At 32.6% G+C, this 12,756-nt stretch overlaps 1 pseudogene across 1 annotated transcript; it reads left to right on the top strand.

Annotated features, from left to right (window-relative positions):
• The first annotated feature begins 559 nt into the window (after positions 1-559).
• LOC143635365 (WAT1-related protein At3g45870-like) lies at positions 560-10,447 on the top strand (annotated as a pseudogene). Its single transcript, XR_013154045.1, has 7 exons — positions 560-790; positions 7,114-7,176; positions 7,326-7,442; positions 8,093-8,369; positions 9,060-9,215; positions 9,546-9,697; positions 10,245-10,447. The product of XR_013154045.1 is annotated as a WAT1-related protein At3g45870-like (transcript).
• The last annotated feature ends 2,309 nt before the right edge of the window (positions 10,448-12,756 follow it).

Raw genomic sequence — 12,756 nt, 5'->3', positions numbered from 1 at the left:
TAAGAGGTTTTGATCTTAATAGAAAACCCCTAAAAAAATTTCAAAAAAGATAATAAAAAAATCATAACACAAAATATAAATAAAAAATAAAAATCTAAAAAAACTAAAATGTTTCCACCGATAAACGAACACACTAAGAATGAAATTGGATTTCAATTCTTATTGAAATCTTAGATTCCAAATCTAAATCTTTCAAATTTCAAATCCTATGCAAATTTCAATTCCATTTTCAAAGAATTTTATTAATGTGGAAAAATCCATAAGAAATTTTTTTTTTGAATTTACCCGTATCCTATTTGACTCGCCAATTAGACCTTGGTTAGAAGGAAAACCGAATTTAGTATATAAAAAAAAAAAGAAAAAGAAAAAGAAAAAGAAAAAAATCTAGTGTAGTGGTTTCCTTTTCATAATTAATTCTTTTGCTTCAATCCTAAGATGATCTCTCTTTCATATACACTCAAGCCACCTAACGAGTCACTTTCAATTGGTTGAACTTGAAATGGAAACTCAAACCTACAGATTAATTATAAATTCATGCTTCTTCCGTATCATGGTTTAGATGGAAATATCATATGGCGGCGGCGATGGAGTTGGCGGTTAACGTTGTTAACAGAGGAGGTGAAGCAAGGAAAGCGCACGCGGCAATGGCATGGGTGCAAGTGTTAAGTGGAGGATATCATGTGATCACGAAAGTAGCTCTAAATGGTGGTGTAAATGAGATCGTTTTCTGCTTGTATCGTGACTTTCTTGCCCTTTCTGTACTTGCACCGATAGCCTATTCCCGTGAAAAGTTAGTTAATCATCGCTTATAACAATATTCAATATCAATTGTCCCTAGCTTTTATTTATATCTTCAGCTAAATCATACTTAACTCTTAGGGGGTGTTTGGGATTGCTTATTTTCTCCAACTTATAACTTATTAACTTTTTGAAAAAGAATAAGGTATTTGGTATTGCTTTTGATGTTTGAGGGAAAAGTTAATAAGTTACGCTTTTATAACTTATTAACTTAATGAAAAGTTATAAGGAGGTAAAACAAGGAATCCCAAACACCCCTTAGGGTTGTTTTCGGTTTGAGTATTACTAAAAATAAGAAAAATCAAAATCATACTTCCAGTAATATATCTGTTTTTGTTATGGGCAAGTTTAAACATGTCACTTTTTTAGTTATGAGCAACTTTATATCTGAAAAAAACGTTAAAAAAGCTTTCTCTAAAGAATTAAAAATCGTTTTGCTAACTAGTATTTTCGTTTTCAAAAAACTTATCTAAAAATAATCAAACATTTTTGTATAACCACTAAAGATAAAAAAAGAAGAAAACAAAATGGACTGAATTGTATAATGTAAAACTTGAGGGAGATTATATATATATATATATGTATGGTGGGATCTAGAGAGAACTCCTCTTAAAAAGAGAACTAAAAAACTAATTCAAATTATTTTTAAATTAAAAAAAAAATATTTTGTGATTTTTTTTCTTTCCTCCTTCTAATAAGATGATATTGTTCCTAAAAAAAATAAAAAGAATAAAAAAAAACCGTCAATGTAATACATATGTGCACTAATGTGTATTTCATATATACAATAGTGTTTATTGCATATAATACAACACAATTGCATTATACAATACACACTATTGAATATATGCAAATACAACACTAATAATTGTATGTAATACACACTATTGCGTATACGTAATATACAACACTAATGCATATATGAACTATATCGATTTTTTTAATTTTTGTATGTTATATAACACTATTGAACTAATACAATACAAAAAATTGCATATGTGCTATTCAAATCTATTGCAGATATCAAAATGCACACTAGTGCACATATGCAATAAAAAAGTCGATGTATTGCATATGTGCACTACGAGTTTTTTTTATTATTTTTTTATTTTTTTTAATTTTTTTATATTTTTTCGAGTAAATGTTAACAAAATATAAGAATAATGACAAAAACAGAAATTTAAAAATATTTTTTTTAATAAATTAAAAATATTTCTTTATTAGTTCTCTAGTTTTCTTTTTAAGAAGGAGTTCTCTCTTGATCATTTCTCTATATATATACAAATATATATATAGTAAAATCAATATATATATATATAGTAAAATCAAGTAAAAATAGGTACTGTTAACACCCGTTATAGGGTACTCTATTCTCCAACCTCATCTTTCACTGCCCAACTCTCATACTACGTTAATTAAATGCACTAATATTTTATCAGTGACGGATCTAAAAAAGAATTTAAGAGGTATCCCAAATAAAATAAAATGTATGCAGCAATGTGAAATGTATGCAACAGGATTAGAACTTCCGCACACACCAGCAACATGTAACATAACTTCTGACATTTCAGAATACCACTCTAGCAAGTTAAATACATGCTTTTCAATTGCTGAATATAATATACATATTAGACTCATAAAAATGCTAAAAAATCTTAAATATTTATACTTTGCCGACAAAGTTTAGGGGTAACCCGAGCTACCCCTAACCATTAACTAATCCGCCCCTGATTTCATGCATCTTGCCTTTGACCCTACTAACACATTAAGGCCCGAAGGGGCTCAACCCCTTGATGCCTACCATGAAATGGTGTTTAACGCCCTCGTAAATCTGATGTGGCAAGGGCGCTAAACCATAACACTTAGTTTCATGGTTAGAACCCGTTTTTATCTCTAAGGGTATGTTTGGCAAAACTAGCTGGTAGCTGTTAGTTGTAGCATTTTAGATATATTTAGGTGTTTGGTAGAGTAGTTCGAGCTTTTAATAAAACTATTTGGGTGCATGCGTGGTGCGGGCCTGACATCAACCGCATAATTAGTGTCAGTACGTGATTCACTTGATAAGAGTGCACGTATAACCCGAATGCAGATGTATAATTCGTGCAAAGACAGTAAGCATGTAACTGGTGGCGAAAATTAAGAAACAAAGCTGAAATATACAGTAATTGCAAATAGATAATTTTTTAAACCAACCTCTTTTGATCTAAAACCCTTTCTGACCCGACACCATTTTAATCTGAAGCAAGTTCTGACATGGCCCCTTTCGACTCAAAACGTACCTACACGAACCGAACTAAATTAACTCTTTTTGTATCGACTCATTCCGACCCTAATTTGGTCTTACACATGACCCGAACTCGTCTTACTCGACTTGTTGCCAATCATAACCGGTAATCACGTAGTATACTAATTTTTTAAAGTTAAAAAAATATAGCAATATCATACACAAATTAAAGAGAATAAAATGTTCTTTTTTATGATGCAATTTGTTTAAAAAAAATCAACATGTGAAAAATTTATAATTTTTTAAAGAGTCATGGGGGTAGTTAGTTTTGAATAAGGGTAAAATATGTAACCATTAGAGCGTTCCCAACCTATCCCCCATCGCTATCTCTATATTTACACTAAAAAACACTACATTTCTCTATTCTGTTTAATTAAATAATATTTTTTTAATACTTTACCATTACAGTTTTCTTTCTCCATCCTATAATTTACAAAACACCATTACCTTTTCCTCAAATTTACAAAAAATCACTACATTTTCTCTCTCCACCCTATAATTTACACTCACAATAACTCAAAACCCCCCCTATAATTTACAAACTCCCTCACATAAATTTGGGGGATAGGATGGGAATGCTCTTATATAAATTAACAAAAGTTTATGAAAATTCAAGTATCAAACTTGTAAATTCAAATGTAAAAGCTTCTAGCTTTTTCTCAAACGCTACTGCTTTTTCTACAAATTTAAAAGCTTGAAACTTCTTCAACCAAACAAAGCTTTTTATTGAATATGAGATTTTCCTTAAAAACTTGAAGCTAGAAGCTCCTAAAAACTCTCTTTGCTAAACATACCCGGCAAAACTAGCTGGTGGCTGTTAGCTGGAAGCTGGTAGCTGTAGCTTTTTAGATATATTTACGTGTTTGACAGAGTAGTTGGAGCTTTTCAGATATATTTAGGTATTTGGTAATAAAACTAATTGGGTGCTAACGCGGTGTGGCGGAGTGTGTGCGCAACCTGACATCAACCGCATAATCAGTGTCGGTACATGATTCACTTGATAATGGTGCACGCATAAACCGAATGTAGACGTGTACTTCGTGCAAAGGCAGTAAGCGTGTAACTGGTGGCGAAAATCAAGAAACAAAGCTAAAATATATAGTAATTTCAAATAGATAATTTTTTAAACCAACCTCTTTTGATCTGAAACCCTTTCCGACCCAACACCGTTTTAATCTGAAACATGTTATGACCTGGCCCCTTTCGACTCAAAACCGTACCGACACGAACCGAACTAAATTAACCTTTTTTTATCGACTCGTTCCGACCCTAGTTTGGTCTTACACATGACCCGAGCTCGTCTGACTCGACTTGTTGTCAATCATAACCTGTAAAGAAGTATAGCAATATCATACTAAAATTAAAGAGAATAAAACGCTTTTTTTGTGATGTAATTTGTTTAAAAAAATATTAAGTTGTGAAAAAGTTATGGACTTTTAAAAAGTCATGGGGTAGTTAATTTTGAATAAGGGTAAAATATGTAACTATTATATAAATTAACAAAAGTTAATGAAAGTTCAAGTACCAAACTTGTAAATTCAAATGTAAAAGCTTCTGTCTTGTTCTCAAACGCTAATAGTAGCGTTTAAAAAATGAGTTTTTTCTCCAAACTTAAAAGCTTATAGCTTTTTCAACCAAACAAAGCTTTTCATTGAGTATAAGCTTTTTCTTAGAAGTTTGAAGCTTAAAACTCCTAAAAACTCTTTGCCAAACATACCCTAAACGTACTTGATACTTTTTTAAGTAACATATTTTGATTTAAAATAGTTACTAAATCCCCATCGGTTGGTTTATGATGCCTAATTAAGTTATTGTATTTTAACAAAGTAATTTTTAACAGGTACGCTTAGCATTTCTTTTTCCCTATAGTTTGACTTATTTTGTCTGCTCACTAGGTTTTGTTCTTCGGGCGGAAGGTGATCCATTTTTGCCAATGGTCTCGGATGTCTGAACTTTGTTGTTAAAAAATGCCTTATAAAACATATAAGTATTTTGGGTTGTCATATGTCCACTTATGGTAAAGTCTAAATTTATGTTTTCCACCTGTATATCATATTAAATAATAATAATAATAATAATAACAACTTTAAATAATTAATATCTGTAATTTATATAAATAGTTTATTAAAACTTATGAAATCATAAGAATATTTTAATTATATCTTACTTTAAAATACAATTTTTATATAAAATACAATTTTTGTGATTCATAAATCTTCATTATTTGCTATTTATAGGTTTTATATCTTCATTATTTCTTATTTCATCAATAGCTGATAATACTCAACTTTTTATAAAAGATGGTTTACAACATCTTAAATTTATTCAACACGTTTAATAAATTGGTGTCTAATTTATCTAACATACAAATTTTCATAGAAATTGGTTTACAACTTGGATTTATTTAACCTTTGTAATACATAGGTTTCTAACCTAGTATATTTATGTTAAAGAAGTTAACTTGAACAATAGTAAACAAATAAACTATAGAAAAACAAATATATGCCATCACCACTTTACTAGGGTGGTCATAAAGGTTTTTCCATGAGGGTTCCGAGGTCATAGGTTCAAGTCCTGAAATGGTGAATTTTGCTAGTACCTGTTACAGCATTAGGACTTTAGGAGTGTTGGTTGTTAAAACAAAAAAAGAAAAAAGAAAAGGAAAGTTGAAGAAACATGAGTTCTTAACGGGTGTTTCCACAAAATGAGGATACTGAGAGCCTTGAACTCAAACGGGGTAAAAAATCTAGAACTGCAACTACAAACGGGACGATCGTGTGATGCTGGTTAGAAGAGAGAGGCATTTTCAGCTCAGCAAAGAGTGATCGTCGCCTTCGTCAAGGTCTCTCGGTTCATAAAGTGTGTATATGGTCGAAAGTGCTTTCTTGTGATATTTAGCTATTCTCCAATCCACCCGAGTCCAGAACCATATAAAAGTACAAGTCCGACTTTGGGACTGTTGAAAACTTGAAACAGATAGATATAGATAGACAAAGTGGATAACAACTACTTTTACAATGACAGACAGACAGACAGAAAGAAAAGAGAAAACTCCAAATTTCCCGAATTGATTAGTCCTTTACTTCAATCCACGTCATCATCATCATCACGTAGTCGACCGAGTGGAATGAAATGTTTATTATTGAGATCAACTTGCCACCAAAATAATATCATATCTCCCTATCCGCATACGATCGATCGCCTAGCCTATTATTATTATTATTATTATTATATAAACACATATCTATCTATCTATATGTGTGTATGATTAAATCAAGGATGTCCTCCTCCTCCGGCGGCAGCGGTGAAGAGCCCTGGAAGGCCCACGGCGCAATGGCGTTGGTCCAGTTGTTCAACGGCGGATACCACGTCATCACCACGGTTGCCCTCAACGGCGGAGTGAACGAGATCGTTTTCTGCGTCTACCGGGACATCCTTGCCCTTGCTATCCTAGCTCCCGTTGCCTATTTCCGTGAAACGTATGTATGTGTGCATTGAGTTCATGATTCTGTTGTGTAATTAGTAGTAGTAGTAAAGGTCAATCATTGAGGTCAGGTCAGGTTAGGCTGCTTATTTTGCTCAAAGGAAGGGCCCTCATGTTGACTGCTAATTGCTTTCCCCCCCCCCAAATCTTTTCTTTGGTAGATTTATAAACCCACCCTACAAACCTGAAAAGGTGCTTCATTAGATGCAACATTAGGTCCTCTATATTGGACACTGCACCACTGGATTTTTTTTATTCAATTAGGGCTGAATTGAAATTGAGAGACACTGCGCTTTGTGTAATAACAATAATAAAGATATCATATTCGGGTTCTCTCCAAATGGTGATCTATCCTTTTAAATAGAATACTGGACTTATATTATCGGCTTGATTTAGTGTTTACTTATTTATATTAGCAGAGCCTGATCTAATTGTTAATGCTGTCCCAGTCTCGTTTCTCACTTTCAGATTTGATTTCTTCGTCTTTGGATAAAGTTATTTGAAGCATATGATTGAACACAAGTTGTTTATTTTTTGTTGTTTGCAGGAGAATCAGACCAGCTATGACTAGAGAATTTCTCTTCACTTTCTTTCTTCTTGGGTTGACCGGGTAAGTCTATTATCTCCAAAGTTGACATTCTTATAGTTTTTTTGGGTCAGTCCTCTACTAGCAACACACTTATCATATATGGTTTTGGTCACATTCAATATTTATGATTATTTTTATTTTTATTTTTTATCTTGATTGACCTTAAATAGGATATTTGGGAACCAGCTTTTGTTTCTTGTTGGTCTTGGCTACACAAATCCAACATATGCTGCAGCCTTACAACCTTCAATTCCTGTCTTTACGTTTATACTTGCTGCAATGATGGGGTAAGCTAAACTGAATTTTCTTTTACTTGAATTTTTCATTCATGTCAACTATTCAGAACCAGTTTTAACCAATTTAATCTTGGTGTTTTTTGTTCACCAGTTAGTTGAATTGATCTTATTCAAGAATACTGGAAAAAGTGAAAACCAAACCTGACAACACATTACATTAAGATTCTAATGAAGAACAAATAAAGATTAAACTTTTATCTTTATGTGGTACTTTTAGGTTGATTAAATTTGAAGTTCAATACATCTTTAATGGAGCATTTAGTAGCTCATACACAGATGTAGGCTCACACATCTAGAAACTTATACAGCCTAAAATATCCCATGCATATTAAAATTGCTTTTTTTCCATCATAAAATTCCTAAAATCCGTGTTACAAAGTTTCTTGTTGGTCTAAAAAAATGCACATGCTTATAAATATGTACAACATATACACTTATGCATATATGTGTATGTAATGACGCATGTATATATGTGTCTATCCATGAATACATGTATATAACTGTATAGCTACGTGTATTAATGATATGCCAAACATATCATTCTTAAGTATAATTGCACTACCAAATTAGCATATTTGCTTGTAATATATGATTTCATAAACATATGTATGTTAAGTTCACATTATTTGATGCACATGCAGTATAGAAACATTAAATGTGCTGAAGATTGAAGGTCAGGCAAAAGTTGGAGGAACACTTGTTTGCGTTTCTGGTGCCGTTTTGATGGTTCTATTTCGTGGACCTGCTCTACTGGGGTATGCACCCCTTTTACAGGCACACCACCAAGAATTGGTGGCAACCGAACTTCCTGGATGGATGTTTTCCAGTCTTGCAACTTTAGGGATTGACAACTGGCACCTTGGTGTCCTTTGCTTAATAGGAAACTGTATTTGCATGGCAGCCTTTTTAACTATTCAGGTACCCATGTATATTTTAATAGCTATAAAGCAACATAATTTCTTTTTACCAGTTTAAGTAGCTACTAAGATTTGATTCTTCAACTAGATATTATACATTTTAACTCATACAAATGAGTTGGTAGTTATGTATAGAGGAGACAATCAATAAGCTCATGCTATTTGTATAGTAATCTACATGTCCTCTTTGCAGCTAGCATGTTTATAAGAAAGTGACGCATTTGCATAAAATATTCTAAGACAAATGTTAGCTCTTCGTATTACATAAGTCATAGCTTGATAACATCTATAGATGGGTATTTTGACCCGTGTACTTATATGCTAGTCATTTTAGTTTGTTTTATCTTTAATGGGTCAAACGGATAAAATAAAGGAAAAGCTTGAATGGGCCAAATTATCAAAATCACCCAAAGTGGATTTTGAATTGTGTATTTTGCACACACATTATTTATAAAGATAAGAGTAATTAAATTTTTTATGAAGAGTGGTTTAATTGTGTCAACCTACCTGTCTTAACCAGTTATCCAACCCACCCAACCAGACAATTTTGCGCCTCTAATCTGACCTAGAAGACAATAAGTTTTAGGAACATAGATGGGATAGCATGAAGGTTTATCCTTTTTTGGGAATATTATTGCATATTGAATTATATACTTGTAGTTTTATTAGCTTTTAATTGAAATTAATTCAGGCTCCACTGTTGGCCAAGTATCCTGCAAACCTTTCAGTTACAGCGTATTCGTACTTTTTTGGTACTGTTTTTATGGTTGTAACAGCTGTCGCCATGAGCAATGAGTCAGCAAACTGGACTTTGACATCGTCTGAGATTTGGGCAGTAGTTTATGCGGTAAGCTTCTTCTCATTTCCATTGAATTGGTTTAAACTTTTTAGGTGTTTACATGTCTTTCCTCTTAAACCAGCTAAATTAATAGATTAGGAATAAATATGCAATAACCCAACCAAGGTAATCTTTTAATAACATCCTTGTGAGAAATATGCTTTAGAGACATGAGTTTCATCTACAAAAATAATCTTTATACCTACATCTATTTGTACATAGAACTCCTTAACTATGATCACAAAAACCTAATTACAATCGGCTGGCTTTCAACTCATTCAACTGATTCGACGTGTGTGAAGATAAGAGAGAATACATGATGACTTTGGTTTGTTTCAGGGGATTATCACTTCAGCGTTGAATTATGCACTTGTAACATGGTCCAACAAGGTCCTGGGACCTGCTTTGGTTGCTCTTTACAATCCGCTTCAACCTGCTGCAACTGCTTTCTTGTCAAGAATCTTCCTTGGAAGCCCGATATATTTAGGAAGGTATGCTCTTCACCCTCTGCTTCTACTCCTAGTCCATAAAATGTCAATTACGCATCCTAACATGCTATTAGACTTAAACATCAGATCTCTGTTTTCCATATTTTTGTCAAAAATATTACCAATCTTAATTCTCTAATGCGGTGCCATAAATTAACACCATATAAACCCAATGAAATTGAATGACACCAAGAGAAAATAAGGAAATAAGACTTTACTAATTTACCCTTTGCATTAACTAATCTGATTTTATGAGAAGACATAGGAATCAAAACACATGATTTACGATGAGAACCATGTTAGTGTGTATACTATATACACTTAACACAGCGTATTCTTATTTTCCAACATTACTTTTCATTACATCAAAATAGGAAATTAGAATATTACAGTCGAGAATGGTTCTTATTTTAGCGTGTATGCTCGACTTTCAACCCATTTAGATTTCGATGTTGAATGGTTCATTTGATGACCTGACCTGGTCCATGCATAAGTAAATGGGTCAAAATTGGCACTTTGTATTTGACAGTTAAGTTGCGTTTGTGAACAGTGTTCTAGGAGGAGTGTTGATCATAGCAGGGTTATATCTGGTGACTTGGGCAACGTATCGGGAAAAACAACAGGCGGCAGCTTCATGTGTCCGTCTTTCTCATTCAACAGAGCCATTGATAGGCCAGGATTTCTCTGGGCCTTCACCATCAGTAGCCAAAAGTATTTGATTCATTAGTCATGTATTGTGTTTTGTTCATATTCAAGCCAAAAGTATTTGATTCATTAGCCATGTGTTGTGTTTTGTTCATATTCAAAATACTCAAGATTGTGACAAAATAGACAAGTTTTTTCCCCAGCTGGAAAGTTTTGCATTATTTTTTAATTTTCTAATGATTAAAACCAAGAAAACTACCACTGACGTTAAAAAAAAACAATTTAATTAGAAAAATCTCACACTATTAGTTAGTCTAGTGATTAATTTGAGCATTTAGAGCATTCTTAACCACCCCTAAAATTATGTTAGGGGGTTTTGCAAATTAAAAGGTGGGGTAATGGACAATTATGAGTGTAAATTTTAAGGTGGATAAAAAAAATATAGTAATTTTTTTGTATATTTTGGGAAACTTTGTTTGTTCATATTTATTTTTTAATATTTGTTGAATTGGTTGTGAGTAAAAGACAAAAAACTATAATAATAATAAATGTATAAAAAAGTATTATTTAATTTAACAGAATAGAGAAATGTAATGATTAATTTGAGCATTCACATCTCATCTCCTATCATTAACTCTATAATTTTTCCAAATTTGTGTCCACATTGTAAAGTTCTTACATCTCTTCCTCTATAATTTAACTAAATTTCACATTTTCCTAAAGAATTATGCGATAACAATGGCTCGTCAATTCGATTAGAGGTGCTCACGAATCGGGTTTTGTTTGGTACCCAAATCCGGGTATTTTCTGACTGGTTTTCTTTTGGAACTGGTTCTTGTCAGGAACCGGGTAAGAACCGAACCAAACCCGACAGACAAATATGGATACCTGCATGAACCAAGTAGGGTAGGACCGGATAAATATGGACAGATAAATATGGATACCTGCTGGAACCAAGTAGGGTAGGACTGTGAACGGTACCTACTTAGAAAAACTGGATACAATCAGGTTTTTTTCTATTTTCCCATTTAAAATCAAATGAGACGTAGGAACCGGTTTCAACGACTGTATAACCGTTCCAACAGCTATATAGCCTTTATAAGACCGTTTGGAACCGGTTTTTTTACCCTATTATGCCCACACACATACTATAAATAGATTGGCTTGGTTAAGATTTGATTAAACCACTTTAAAACACAAACCCGCTCCAACCGGAAACCAATCCAATGATGTCCAATAATGAAGTTGTTATGGTAATCGAAAACCCCAAGAAACCCGAAGGTTTGGACACACTACGACTTGTGTGTTATGACAGACGCAACGGAGATTTCTTGATGCAAATACCGTGGGAAGTTTCTGAAGGCGCTGTTGACTACACTTTGAGAAAACATACCAATAAGTATTAACCGTTTAGACGCTATGAAAGCGGGAGAATCATCCAGCTCTGCAACTCGTCAAAACCAAGCCTAATGGGCGTAGAGAGTGTCATGAAGACGATGAAGGGTGTTATTTTACTTTTTATGCTTAATATTGAGACACCCGACATTTTTAGGTTAATTCTATTAAATAAACTGTTATCTTCATTAACTCTGTTAGGAAACACACATGCATGTCACGTGTCACGTGAGCATACACACAAGTCAGTCCAAGTACGTTGGTGACCTAACAAGAGAAATATATTATCAATAAGAATAATGGGGAGTATATGTGTGTGTGTGTGTGTGTGTGTGTGTGTGTGTGTGTGTGTGTGTGTGTGTGTGTGGCCAATTTCTTTTTATAACCACTTTGAGTTTTAAGAACTCGAAAGAACTCAACGTAACAACATTTTTTTGATTTTTTTACATATATGTAATATACATAGGTTACATGTACGTAGAAAAATTACAACATTTTTTACGCATCGAATAGACTTTTTACATTGGTGTAACGGACGTTTAAATTAGTGCAATTACTGTATATCTTTATTCACTCTCTTATTTAATTTTTTAATCAAATTTAATCTCAATCATATAATCTAACCTATTTAATTAAATGTGTGGTTAAGAATAAGGTTTTTAAAGTTCTTAAAACTCAACAAGGTTCTCAAATATATATATAAATTATGTTCATTTCAGAAGTGATTCTTATAGTGAGAAGTGCGAGAAGTGATCTAAACCATTAGATTATTAATCAATGGTTGAAAATGTATTGCATTTATTGTAATTAATAAAATTTGAGAAAAAATAAAATAAATAAATAAAAGGGTAGTATAGGTAGATTAAAATAATTCATCATTTAATTTTTTTTAATCTATCTCAAAATAAAAATCTAAAGCATTAATATCCAGACTTTATGATTTGTAAGTTACAATTTATTTATATCACTAGATCTCCTTTAGTTAGTATGGATTTATTTTTGTTTCTTTTTTCACTAGTTCC

This window comes from Bidens hawaiensis, unplaced genomic scaffold, assembly GCF_021521415.1.
Source record: "Bidens hawaiensis isolate Kalapana, Puna unplaced genomic scaffold, B.hawaiensis_p1.1 tig00007455_1, whole genome shotgun sequence".
Classification (NCBI taxonomy): Eukaryota; Viridiplantae; Streptophyta; class Magnoliopsida; order Asterales; family Asteraceae; genus Bidens; species Bidens hawaiensis.
This window is presented reverse-complemented; position numbering and strand designations above follow the sequence as displayed.